At 44.4% G+C, this 12,754-nt stretch overlaps 1 protein-coding gene across 11 annotated transcripts in view; it reads right to left on the reverse strand.

Moving 5' to 3' along the window:
* The window catches only part of ENOX1 (ecto-NOX disulfide-thiol exchanger 1), a 478,832-nt gene that overhangs the window by 317,110 nt on the left and 148,968 nt on the right, over window positions 1-12,754 (reverse strand). For 7 of the 11 annotated variants that reach the window (XM_083168953.1, XM_083168947.1, XM_083168942.1 and 4 more), the window contains one exon: window positions 6,343-6,440. The exons of the other annotated variants lie outside the window; for them this stretch is intronic. The gene's annotated coding sequence lies outside the window, so the exon portion shown is untranslated. The remainder of the gene's footprint in view (window positions 1-6,342; window positions 6,441-12,754) is intronic. 11 annotated transcript variants of the gene reach the window in all.

The raw sequence follows: 12,754 nt of genomic DNA on the forward strand, positions 1-12,754 counted from the left end.
AGCAGCGGGCGGGGGATGCCAGCTACCAGAGAGCCAGGCAGAGGGAGCAGGGGGGTCAGGGCAGGGGAAGACAATACAGGGCAAAAAAAAAAGCCCATAAAAATGAATAGGCAGCCATTGATTGCCTGAGACCTCTCTCAGCCAATCAGTAGCTGCCCATTCATTTGCATGGGCTTTTTCTTTATTTTTTTAAAGTGCTACACTGCTTACCCTGCCCAGCTTGGTTCCCTGTGCCCCCCCCCCCCCGCTCCCTCCGCCCAGATCTCTGGTCGTGGGCACCCTCCCCCGCTCCCCTCGCCGGCGTCAGACGCCCCCCTGCTCCCTCCGGCTACAGCTCCCCGGGAGTTGCAGGTGATAAATTGCATGCGATTTATCACATGCAAAACTTGGCACATGAAATGCCTAATCGCATGTGATACGCTTGATTCTGGCTATGTTCCTTAGATGAAATGATGAGGATTTGAATGTGGCCGATATCTGATGTTTAAGGGTTAAGCCGCTATCCAGAACAAAGACAACATTCCACAAATTTTCAGTGTATTATAGTTTTGGACCTCCCAGTCTAAGTCCCGTTAGTTGTCATGCTGCAGTCTTGTCCTGTGGCTTATCATAAGGACCTCTGTTTCATCAGGGTTCAACCGCAGCCAACTGGCACTCATCCTCTCCTGGAGACAGCCATTTAGGTTTGTTATTGGGATCTCACTACCTGGAGCTAAAGACAGATACAGTTGTATGTTGTCTGCATAGTAGTGGTAAACCAGGCCATACCATCTGATTATTTCACCCAGTGGTATGCCGCAAAAAGCATAGAACTAGATTAGAGCCCTGTGGTACAGTACATGGAAGTGGCATTGGTAATGATGAATATACTCCAAATGACATTCGGTGACCTGCCGGTGATAAAAGATTAGAACCAGCTTTGTACTGTGCCATCCAGTCCACAGAAATTCTTCAGGCGCTCAATTAGGATCACATGGTCCACAGTGTCAAATGCTGCGGAGAGATCCAGAAGGATTAAGAATGAACAGTCACCTCTGTCTTGCTATTCGAAAGTTATTCAGCACACATACTGTACCAGGGCTGAAATTGCCCATAGAACTAAATATTTACCAGAAGGAAGATTAGGGTTATGAAAATATACTAAGGTCCCACACTGCCAGAAATGCACATTCCCCATCACAAACCACCCTAGAAAAATCTTAGTATTTTCCTACACCCAAGATTGTATGAATTGTGTTGGAGTATTGCACCAACACCATTTCACAGAGACTGCAGCCCTGGGGTCTTCCCACGCATCTGATTTGTATGGTACACCTAGTCTACATCTCTTTGGATGGGACATCCCACCGATTAATGCTTGGCACAAATGACACCTTCAATTCCCCCCCAGCAACTAGCAGCGCTGAGCGATGTATTAACAGCCTCCTAGGCATTAAGACGCCCAGGTCGCTTTGCCAGCTCAGAGCTAGCATTGTCCTATTCCCACTGCAGGGACAATGCTAGCCCTGCTGCTGGCTGCTGGCTGCAGGCTGCGCTCAAGATCGCGTGATAACAGGGAGAGCTCATGAATGCCCAGGGAGCTGGCTGGGCCTGCAGAGACAGCGTCAGTCTGAACTGATGTGCTGTCGCCGGAGGGGGGAGTTTGCGCTGCCCCGCTCCGGTGGACAAGATGTTAATACATCTTGCCAGTGTCCCTTCCTGCTTCGCTCGGTTAATGAGGCGAAGCAGGAAGTATTATAATACATCTGCCACAGTATGTGGATCAAATATAATTGGTTAAAGAGCAGAAGGCAGGATTACCCAATGGCAACCAATGACCCATGTAAAGTTGGTACATTATTATATTCCATAAAGAACAGGGATGTCTAATCTTTTCAGAGCTACTAGTGAGCAAGAACATAATTCGTATTATAAGTCCCCGCAAACCCTGAATATCTTTCTGTGACCTTACAGGGAAGTGATAATCCTTCAATCCATTTCCCCCTGGTGCCATGTTGAACCAGCACCCCAAGCAAACACTTAGTGAATGAGGTAATAGTGAGGGAGATTGGTGGTGAAAGCAAATTCTCTCCTACATCTGGAGAACAGTTGGCACTCGGTCAATGAGTGTCTACGTGCCAAGAACTACAAGGAGTGGTCAGTAACAGCTGACAGTAAAAAGAAACCCTACACCCCAAAACGCGTCAAGAAAACCAATGCCTGCAACAAAACACAGTGACAGAAATCCAATCCAGACAGTGTTAGATGGTCAAAAACCTTTACAGCACATTAGGGGAAGAATTTCTTTAAACATAAATATCCCAACATTTAACTGTAAAAAAATAAATAAATAACTATAATAAAAAATCAGAAATATCATAATATTCTATTAGTTCTGTGTTCCTACATTTTGCTTTCCATTAACATCAATTTTGGCAGTAAAATGCATAATTTAGATAAACATTAAATATTTTAGAAATCCTTTTCCCATTCTGTTTATGCGTTTTCCATGCTGAAATTTATTTGATGATCTTTTCTCAGATAAAATAATGTCACATTCCTCATGATATCAACACAATGATTTTGTTTGGAAGCCTGACAGCTCTATAAGTAGCTTTTATATGTGGAACAAGTAAGCAGGTTTAGTTGCAACCCACAGATTGAAGTGTAAATACTACTTTTTAAGCATTAGGAAACCTCATGCTCTACAAATGTTCTGCGAAAACGCCTACAATTGAATACAATAGGGTTCAAAGAGTCCATTATTTTTCACCTAGAATTTTTTTTAAAAAAATTACGCAATTTCATGAAAACACATGGATCGGCCTGTACCTTTCTGATTAATGTCCTTCTCTATGTCCGTTTATTCCTTTTTTATCCCGATTTTATTGTAAAAAATGAAAAAAATGATTGTATAAAAAAAATGCTTAACTATGTTAGCAAGTAGTTTTACCATGCCACATTCCAAGGCCCACATACTGAACTACATCCACATATGCGTTACACATCACCCCAAATTGCTGTACTGTATGGGGGCCTTGAATGTGATTGATTTCACCTGTTCCCGAAGGATCTGGACGACAAATTTCCCCAAATCGGGTGCGTGTGTTGAGCACTCAGGTCCGATGCGCGGTCAAGTGTGCATTGGACCCGAGTCGGAGGTCGGACCTGCATGCCGGTCCAATCTTGGACCCTCCTCCAGTCGGCGGTGAACAGGGGTTGAATGGAATCCATCACATGTGAAAGAACCGCATGTGACCCTGACACCCGGGAAGGTCCCGGGGGGCTCAGCTGGACATACAGTGCAGGGGGAGATCGCAGCAGTGTATGGCCAGTTTAGGACCCACACATATGTAGACATGAAGTCGAAAACAACAAAAAGATAAAAAAACTGTAAATGTAGTGTAGACCATAGAGACTATGTGATACTGAATCCGTGCTTTCTATGTATAACGTATAAGAAAGAATTGCCTAAACTACACTCTTAAAATATCTGGGATATTTATATGTACTGCTTGTAGAGTATGTCACAATCTTAAATCCTTCCAATTGGAAGTGGGTGGGTCGAGGTCAAATTGGTGAAATTACATCACCACCCTCCCATACGACAAGATTAAAAGAGTTGTATATTTATGCCGCCACAGTTGTCCATTTGACCTCCAATATGGCAAAAGTAGAACAGTATAATATAGGGCAGTGGTTTCACATCTGATTTGTTGGTCCAGGACCATTTAAAATGATTTATGGTCAATGTAATAGACAAAACCAGTGCTTGTAACTTCCAAACATTAAATATGTGGATAAACAGAAGGAAATCCTGTTAGTCACCACATAACTGAACCTAAGGTGACATATAAAGACAATTTACTTAATGCAATATGTTTTTCTGAATTTCACAATAAGAAACGTTTGATCTAGTGGTATATTAAAAAAAAAAACATTTTGATGCTCTAGGGTGCTGTGATTTATATACGTTTAAGAACCACAGCTATAGGACATTTTGGATGAATAGAAACCATGCACTGAATTTCAAGCAGCTTCTTGAAAATAACTTGTCTTTCACTACACGAGGTGCCTGCATTTTATATTCAAATTCAATATAAGAGACTTCTGCTTATAAATAACATACCTCCAAACCATTCCAATTCAGGGGGGCAGTCCTTATGGGAGGGTTCTGCTGTCATGAGCTGTCAGATACTAGGGAAGGGTGACCCACTAACACTGCTTACAAGAGCAGCAGTGAATAGGTTCTATATGCATCTGCCTCCCCCGAGTTGCCATGCACCCTCTGTGACAAAGATGTGCCTTCTGATGTAGTCAGTCCCACGCATAGACAAATCTAGGGGGTGGTCCGGGGGTGCACAGGACCACCCATGTAGCTGAGGGATGGGGCTTTCCAACAAGCCCAGCCCCGTGTCTCTAGCCACCTGGGAACCGGAGATACCGCCAGGCAAAGCTGGAACGTTTTCCCTATAGGATAACATGGGACCCGCTAGTTCCGACCCCCACCCAGTTCAATGGCTGCCAGTTCCCCCTTCGGCATCAATGAAGCTCGAGGTTGATCTCAGTCTAACCCAAATCGCTGGGCCTTCAATCTGATACCAGGCTGGATCCATATGGGTTAATTGGTTCCAGCGATATTGAGGTTAAACCGTTTTTTTTTTTTTTTTTTTCTTAAATGTAATTTCATGACTGTTTATGTTCTTTGAGGGCAGATTTCTCTGGAACCAAACAGCCCAGCTTCACGGGACCAAAATCATTCGAAGCCAACTCAAAAGTTCTTCTATATGGTATTGGTCTCATGTAAATGGGTCAGTTGGTTCCAAAGATATAGCTGGTTGGTTAAAGTGGGGTAGGGAGAGGGGAGTGGTTGTCTCTCCCCCTCACACCAGAAAAAACAGGGACCATATTCCCGGGTAAATTCCTGCATTTTCTGTTGTGAAAGGGGTATTATTTCAAACAGCCATAACCTGCAGTGCTCTGAATACGGATTCAGTATTGAATCCCGGCGGTCGGGATCCCGGCGTTCAGAATCCCGACACCGGAATCCCGACAAGGGGGGGACGTGGATCGCCCCCCCTTGCGGGCTCGCTGCGCTCGCCACGCAGCGGGCCCGGTGCCTCGCTACGCTCGGCACACTAATTTATTCTCCCTCCTGGGGTGTCGTGGACACCCCAGGAGGGAGAAAGTGTCGGCATTTCGGCGGTCGGGATTCCGGCGTCGGGATTCTGAACGCCGGGATCCCGACCGCCGGGATCGTAACAGCATCCCCTGAATACAGCCGGGCAGCCCCCTGCTCTCTGCCCAGCTGTCAATGACTGTCACCCCTGCAGCTTCCGCTCCAATTCTTCTCCCCGCTTTCACTTCAGCCCGCCCCCCCCCTTTAATCATGTGGTGCCGGCGCCCGGTGTGCTCCCCCGACGTCACGCACAACAACAACGCGCACAATATTTCAAATGTCCACTCGGCTAGAGGGGACACCAGGAGGGGAGTGGGAGCATGGTGTGCAGCATCATGTGTAAGGGGCATTATGTGTGCAGCATCATGTGTAAGGGGCATTATGTGTGCGGCATCATGTGTAATGGGTACTATGGTGTGCGGCATCATGTGTAATGGGTACTATGGTGTGCGGCATCATGTGTAATGGGTACTATGGTGCCATCAAGCAAGAGCCCCCTAGCAATGAGCACATAGGTAAGCAGCACTTATGTGGCAAATATGTATTGGGCATTACAGTTTTATTATATAGTATGTAATGGGCATCATGATGTGTGGCACAATGTGTAATGGGCATTATGGTGTGTGGCCTTATGTGTAATTGGCATTACGGCATGTGGCTTTATGTGTAATGGGTATTACGGAGTTTGCTAAAATGTGTAATGGGCATTACTGTGTATGGTCAAAGTGTAATACCACACCCCTTTTTGTGATGCCACGCCTCCTTCACATGAGGCCACCCCCCTTTTTGCCACGCGGCTACGCTGCGCAGAGGTCCGCCTGCTATTGTGCCTAGTTCTGGGACCACCTATTACCATAATTCTAGATTCGCCTATGGTCCCACGGTCCTGATAACACAATGCCCACTGCCATATGTGTAAGTGAGAAATGCATATGGGCCCCTCAGGTCCAGGGGTGCCCACAGCACGCACGCTGAATACATTTTTTTAGTATTGGGAATCCCCAGGGAAATGGTTGCAACACCAATTTTTCTGGAGTCCTGTGCATGAACAGTAAACTGAAGCACAGCAGAACTGGGGCCACATCCTCTTAGAATATTCCTGTTAACACCCCAATGTTGGTGTAATAACATTACAGTAAAGCTATTTCTCTGCTTATAGTATCTCAAAATATCTCCTAACTCACCCTCTGATCAGCGTCTCTTGAGCAGTTATATCTACTTATAGGAATGCCATCACTTGCATAATAATGCTTCTTTCTTGTCTTCAAAACTTCACTTGTCCCTAAAAAAATAAAAAAAATAATAATAAATCAATTTTTCAAGCTACTGGTCAAATTCCAAAGCACCCGCAATTACTAAATTCGACCCATTTATACCAGAGTAGCACAACCTGTAGCCCAAAAGTGGAATTACACATCTCAGCATTCTTTCCACAGTTTTCCTATTAGAGAGAGTACTAAAACTGTGGCAAGGCATGCTGTGATGTGTAGTTCCACAGCAGGACAACACATATTGCACACTACTGCTTCTAAATATTTCACACAAGATTAATGTTCTGTATGCATTTACACAACTCGCTAACCAGGGCAGTCTTTGCTTTGTGGCTAGATACTACAATCATCAAGTTATTTTTCAATCTAGCTGTACCAACTGCAATAATTAGCACTTAAGGCCCTTACAGGCTTACACACTGGGCGACTGAGCTGAAACCCGATCAAAACAGCAAGTTTGAGCGGCTTTCAGCTCAAAGCTGCCCAGTGTGTATGGCCCGGCGATGAGCAGTCAGCACTGATGCGTGCTCCCGCATCACCGCCGGGAAAGCCACTCATCTGCTGGTAATAACAGCAGATGAGCGGCTTTGAGGACAGATTTGCATAGCGCTGCGCTATGTAATGCCATCCTCTCCCCGCTGAGCGTGCCGGGCAGGGGGAAAGCCACTCAGTGTCTATGCACTGTGTGGCTTTGCCCCCAGAGATGATAGCGATCATCACTGTCCATACATAGTTCTTATCATATGAAATGTGTAAATCCATATAGACCAGTGATAGCTTACCTGGACACTCCATATGTTGTTGAACTACACATCCCAGCATGCCCTGCATCAATTTTAGCATGGCCAAATAGTAAAACTGATGCAGGGCATGCTGGGATGTTTAATTCAACACGAGCTGGAGTGTCAAGGTTAGTCATCACTTATATAGACTGTAAGCTACCAACCACTTTTCTATCGGTTATTAGAGTTTCATTTCATTATGGCTTTGGTCCTAATTGTAAAGCACTGGTGCTACATAAATAAAATGCTAATTATACCAACCACTGCATGGTTACCAACTTCCCTGAATATGTTAAACATTTCCTTCCTCTTGTATAGTGTCCACTATATTATGGTAACTGTTTGATAAGCAGTTCTCACTTTATAAATGCTACTGCAAAATCATCCTCTATTATAAAAACTCCTTTACTCATATTAAGAAGTGCTAAATTGATCATTCAAAAGTCCCATGAGCAGTAACATGGACACCCGGAAGGAAGGATATATTTGGGAAAATGGGAACCAAGGGTGTGCCTGGGAACATGCACCTGACACATTAAATGCACCATCAAATTTGAATTTGTAATCTATTATTATTATTCTTTTAGACCCCCAGTGTATGTGCTGAATGGACAATGCAGTAAAATACATCACCTATTCTTAGGTACATTTTACCTTATTGTATAAGCTACCCATACATCTACTGATTTATTGTCTGATCTGGCTGGTTGGAACAAAAACCTGGTAACGGATGAGAGCAAATGACAGTTGACCTTTTGCTTTGAAATGCTGGAAAACTGCCAAAAACGGTCATTCAGTTATTACCAGGTGTTTGTTCCAACCAGCCAGATCTGACAATCAATCCGTAGATGTTTTGCCAGCTTTACCTGGCAAATTGACAACTGCCACAGTAGCTGATTACATAATAACAAGAATAACAAATAACTACAGTACAAAAAAAAATACTTAAAACACATAATATGCAGGGTGCCTAAGATAAACTACATTAGACAGATTTCAAGCCTTTATCTCCGTAATGCTAGGTCATAGCAGGATTTCTCCCCGGATGAAGCACAGTAGAAACTCTTATCAAACAATTTAAATGTAATGCTTTCATCAGTAAGCCCTCACTGCTCTATGTATGTTGCCACTGATTTCCTCAATTTCACTACTATTTCCAATCAGTTTTCTTGATAAATTCTGCAGTCACTTGTGGCCTTGAGGATACTCCCGTGTAAAGGATTTGTCTGCTTGCTGTAAGCTCTGGAGTAACTCAAGCCTTCACATGCGTCTCAGTTACTGAACTTGTATTACTAAAGTTTCATTAAGTAAACTGAACGAAAGAGCATGGAAAGGACTTCACAAACACTAACCCACTCTGCCATACAGCTCTGGTGACAGGCTACGTTGTTTTTACAGCACATTAGCACCATTTCCTGCTTCCAAATATAAAATAATAATAATAATAATAATTATAATGTAGAGATATGAAACTATGAACAGATTAACGTGCAAGACATGTTATAAGACTTTACCAATTAACTGGTGGCAAGATGGGGCTATTAATCAAGCTCCGAATAGTCCTAAGTAAAAGATGGTAGTGGCTATGACCAAGTATTGCAAGCTATGACCATTGCAAGCAAAAGCTTTTATTGCCAGACAGGTAAGCTTGACGGCTACCCAAGTGAATCAAATATGCTAGAATCTATCTACAAGCAGGCCACAGCAGCTTTGCAGCATTGTAAAGCAGTCAGACCCACATAGCTGTGCAGTGTGTGAACCACATCTAAGGTAGAGCACTGAAAGTCGGGGAATGCAGTGCAAACTGGCTGGAAAGAACCGCACAAAGATACAAATGTATTAAGTTGTAACAAGTGATAAAGTGGAGAGTGATAAAGGGCCAGCAAATCCGCTCCTGAATGTAATTTATTAAACACAGCCTCTAAAATGGCAGTTAGGGGCAGATTGGCTGGTCCTTTAAGGGCTGTTTCACACAGTACGGTTCCTGCCGCACGGTGAAATCCCGTACGGTCAGGGAGCCGCGCCGCACTCAGAATTTTATAATGGCAGGGATGGCCACAGCCCGGCAGCCGTCCCTTCCAGTGGGGGGATCCGGCTGCAGCCGTGCGGCCGGGCCGTGGCCGTCCCGTGTGAATGGACACAATAGTGTCCATTCACAACTGCTGAGTGTGGCACGGCTCCCTGGCCGTACGGGATTTCACCGTGCGGCAGGAACCGTACTGTGTGAAACAGCCCTAACACTCCCCCACTTTTTCACTTGTTAAGACATAATACATTTGGCCCAAAGTCGCTTCTCCCGCTAGCAAGGTAACACTGTTTTAATTACTCCGGCCAGATGTGCAATAAATCATGGCGACCCAGACAGAAGCAGCTGATACAGGTCACCCCTTCAGACAGGCATCTAAGGAACCAGACACCAGCCTCACGAAGCAGTGGCTGATAGATATGGCAGCTACTAAGGTGCAGGTAGAAAAGGGCAGTAGGAGCTCTCTGCCTGTCCTCAAAATTCTTGTTTAAAAAGAATAAAAGAGCATTGCCCAGAGTGACTGTCTCCCTAGGGCACATTTCTAAGGGGATACAGTCATTTGGTCTACAGCATGATGGTCGACAGTCATTAGGTCGACACCATTAGGTCAACATGGGAAAAGGTAAACATGGGGAAAGGTTGACATGATTCTAGGTCGAATGGTCATTAGTTCGACAATGTTTAGGCCGACAGTCAACATGGGGTTTTTCTCTGTTTTTTGAGCCGACATGCAGTATTTCATGCCCTACCATCCACTAGGGCGTGGTGGGAGAATAAAATAGTGTGCCGAGTGCAGCGAAGCACCATGCCCGACGCATAGCGAGCGACGCGAGGGGATGTGGTGTGGTGCACTTGAAACTGTGTCCATGTCGACTGTGTTGACATTCAGGTCAAACAATTGTGAAAAACCCCATGTCGACCTTTTGACTGTCGACCTAGACATTGTCGAACGAATGACCTGTCTAAATAACGACCTGTCGAACTAATGACCTTTCGACTTCGTACCATGTCGACTTAGACCCATGTTGACCTTTTCCCATGTCGACCTAATGACTGTCGACCATCATGCTGTAGACCAAATGATCCCAAGATAGATGGGGAGGAGCCAATCGCATTTAATATTAAAAGTGCCGGCTCCAGCCAATCACCCATTTATACCACACTGTCATAGCTTCAGTGTAGACTAGTGGAAGATGGATAAATCTTTGCGGGTGGTGCTGTTGGATTCAAAGAAAAGTGGCTAAGACTCCCTGAGCTGGGCACTGCTGCTAGTTAACCCTCTAGATCCAAGAAGACAATGACACTATTTATAGATAAGCCTCCCACTGTACAATGCCATCAATCTTGGCATTTTATAGCAGAAAGGCCTGCACGTGCCACCTATGCATTGCCCCGCCCCTTATAACTAAACCCGCTGCCCGCAACTGCCCTCCCACTGTACCAATCTGTACCAGAAAGTCAGCAACCATGATGTGCATATGAAGTGCAGTATTGGATGGTGGCCATATCTGTTAGATAAACACGCCAATGTGTTTGTGGACAAGTAAAGCATTTTTAGAGATTAGAGATGCATCTAAACTTGAACGATCATTTTGCTACAGTTAAGATTTGCAAGTTCCAGCTGTTACTATGTCATAGTAGGAATGGCCATCAACCATCAATGATTCCTAACTATCAATGGTTTATGGCGGATGTAGAACCATTTGCCATTGATGGGAGAGAACCAGATGGTTTACCTCCATGGATGGCAAGCCTAACTGAATAGTTGTTTGTTTTTTATTCTTCCCCAAGGGGCCAGGACACTGAGTCAAGCTCCGCCCCCGACCACTGGGAATCTCTGTCCCCAGATTCTGATTGGCCCACCAGCCAACAAGTCAAAGAAAATGGATAACTATTGATAGGTAAAACCAATTGATGACCAGTTGCACTATTGCTATTGGTGGCAACCATTGATGGGAATGACACAAATGGCATAGCAGCAGCTTCATAGGAAGAGTAACACCACAAAAATTAAAGGAGGGGGGAGGGGGGATGGGATAGATTGATTTTACAGAGGGGGGGGGGGGGGGAGATGGACTGGATTGATTTTACAGAGGGGGGGGAGATGGACTGGATAAATTTTACAGATTTTGCTGAGAGTAGTAGGCTGATCATCACTGTTATTTTTCTAATGGAATACTTATGCGCCGTTATTGTTTTCAGATCTATACAGGGTAAGTAAATATTTCCAGCTCCAAGTTCTCCTTCTATAAATCAATGTTCTATCAGTGTTACGTACTTTCATTTTGCCCTAAGCCTCCAATGTTTCGCATGAACTATGCGTAATGCATTTGGTAAAACAGCGGTGTGTGCTTGTCCCATTAAAGCTGAAAAATGTCCTTACAAGCTGTATTTCAAAAGCACAGGGAGAAATGTGAAGTAATAAAATCCTGTAATCCTCCCTGGAAGTTGTGTGGCTGTGTGTGTAGTACACTAGCTTTTCCCTCTTCCCTTTCAAAATGAATGTGGGATGAAAATCAATACGTACACTAGCAAAATGCATGTACATGAATCCGTTAAGGTTCCCTACTTAAATAAAATGTATGCGACTGAAGGTAAAGGGCAAAATGCAGGATTATTTACATTTACCTAGTTTATGCATTATACACATTTAAAAGGTCAGGCTTTTCTTTTCTTTTTTATTTAGCGGAATATTGATTTTCTCTGTTTGACTACTGCCTGGCTCCTTACTAACACTACATGGTAACATGCAGACAGAATATATGTGTTAGAACTGAACTAGACACTAGGCACCTCTGTCCTCTCTGCTCTCCAGACTCCGTTGCTTTCTGCAGTAGAATGTAAAATAAGTCATGCAAAGGACTTGTGCTATAGACCTTTTAGTACAGCCGATCACAGTGGAGGCTGTGTGCGCCCCCAACCTCCATACTGACTGCAGGATGCTCTGTCACACCCGTTTACACTGCCCCCCACCTTTTATTTCCAGACACCCCTTTCACACTGACACTGACCCGGGTCCACCAGGCAAAATCCCGGGTTGTAAAAGGGGTATTACATGGCGCCTAGGTCTTTCATGAAATGGGCAATTACTGTCTATGACACAGTACATGACAATCTGGGGTATGTACAGACAATTACTTACAGTAACATATTTGGAAAAAAAAAAGTATTATTAATAACCTCCTAATCTCAATATGCACTCAAAAGGTAATTGTCAAAAGTGCAGCAATGTACATTACGCATGCCATTTGCAGTAGTTTCTTCCAGAAACTGGGGGCCCAGGACTGACAAAATGGGGAATCCCTCACCATCCACTCCCTAGATGCAACAAAGGCTGTGGTGCCCTCCAGAGGCAAAACAGGCTGTGGTACCGCTTCATTCCCTGACAGCATCTGGGGAGGGAAAGGAGTTAAGGGGAATACACATGTAGAGATCTGTGCTAAGCAATTTTGCTGGAGTCAAGATCTCCCATGGAGAGCACATACACACGCAGAGATTTTTGCTAAGCAATTTTGCT

This window comes from Crinia signifera, chromosome 2, assembly GCF_055691185.1.
Source record: "Crinia signifera chromosome 2, ASM5569118v1, whole genome shotgun sequence".
Lineage (NCBI taxonomy): Eukaryota > Metazoa > Chordata > Amphibia > Anura > Myobatrachidae > Crinia > Crinia signifera.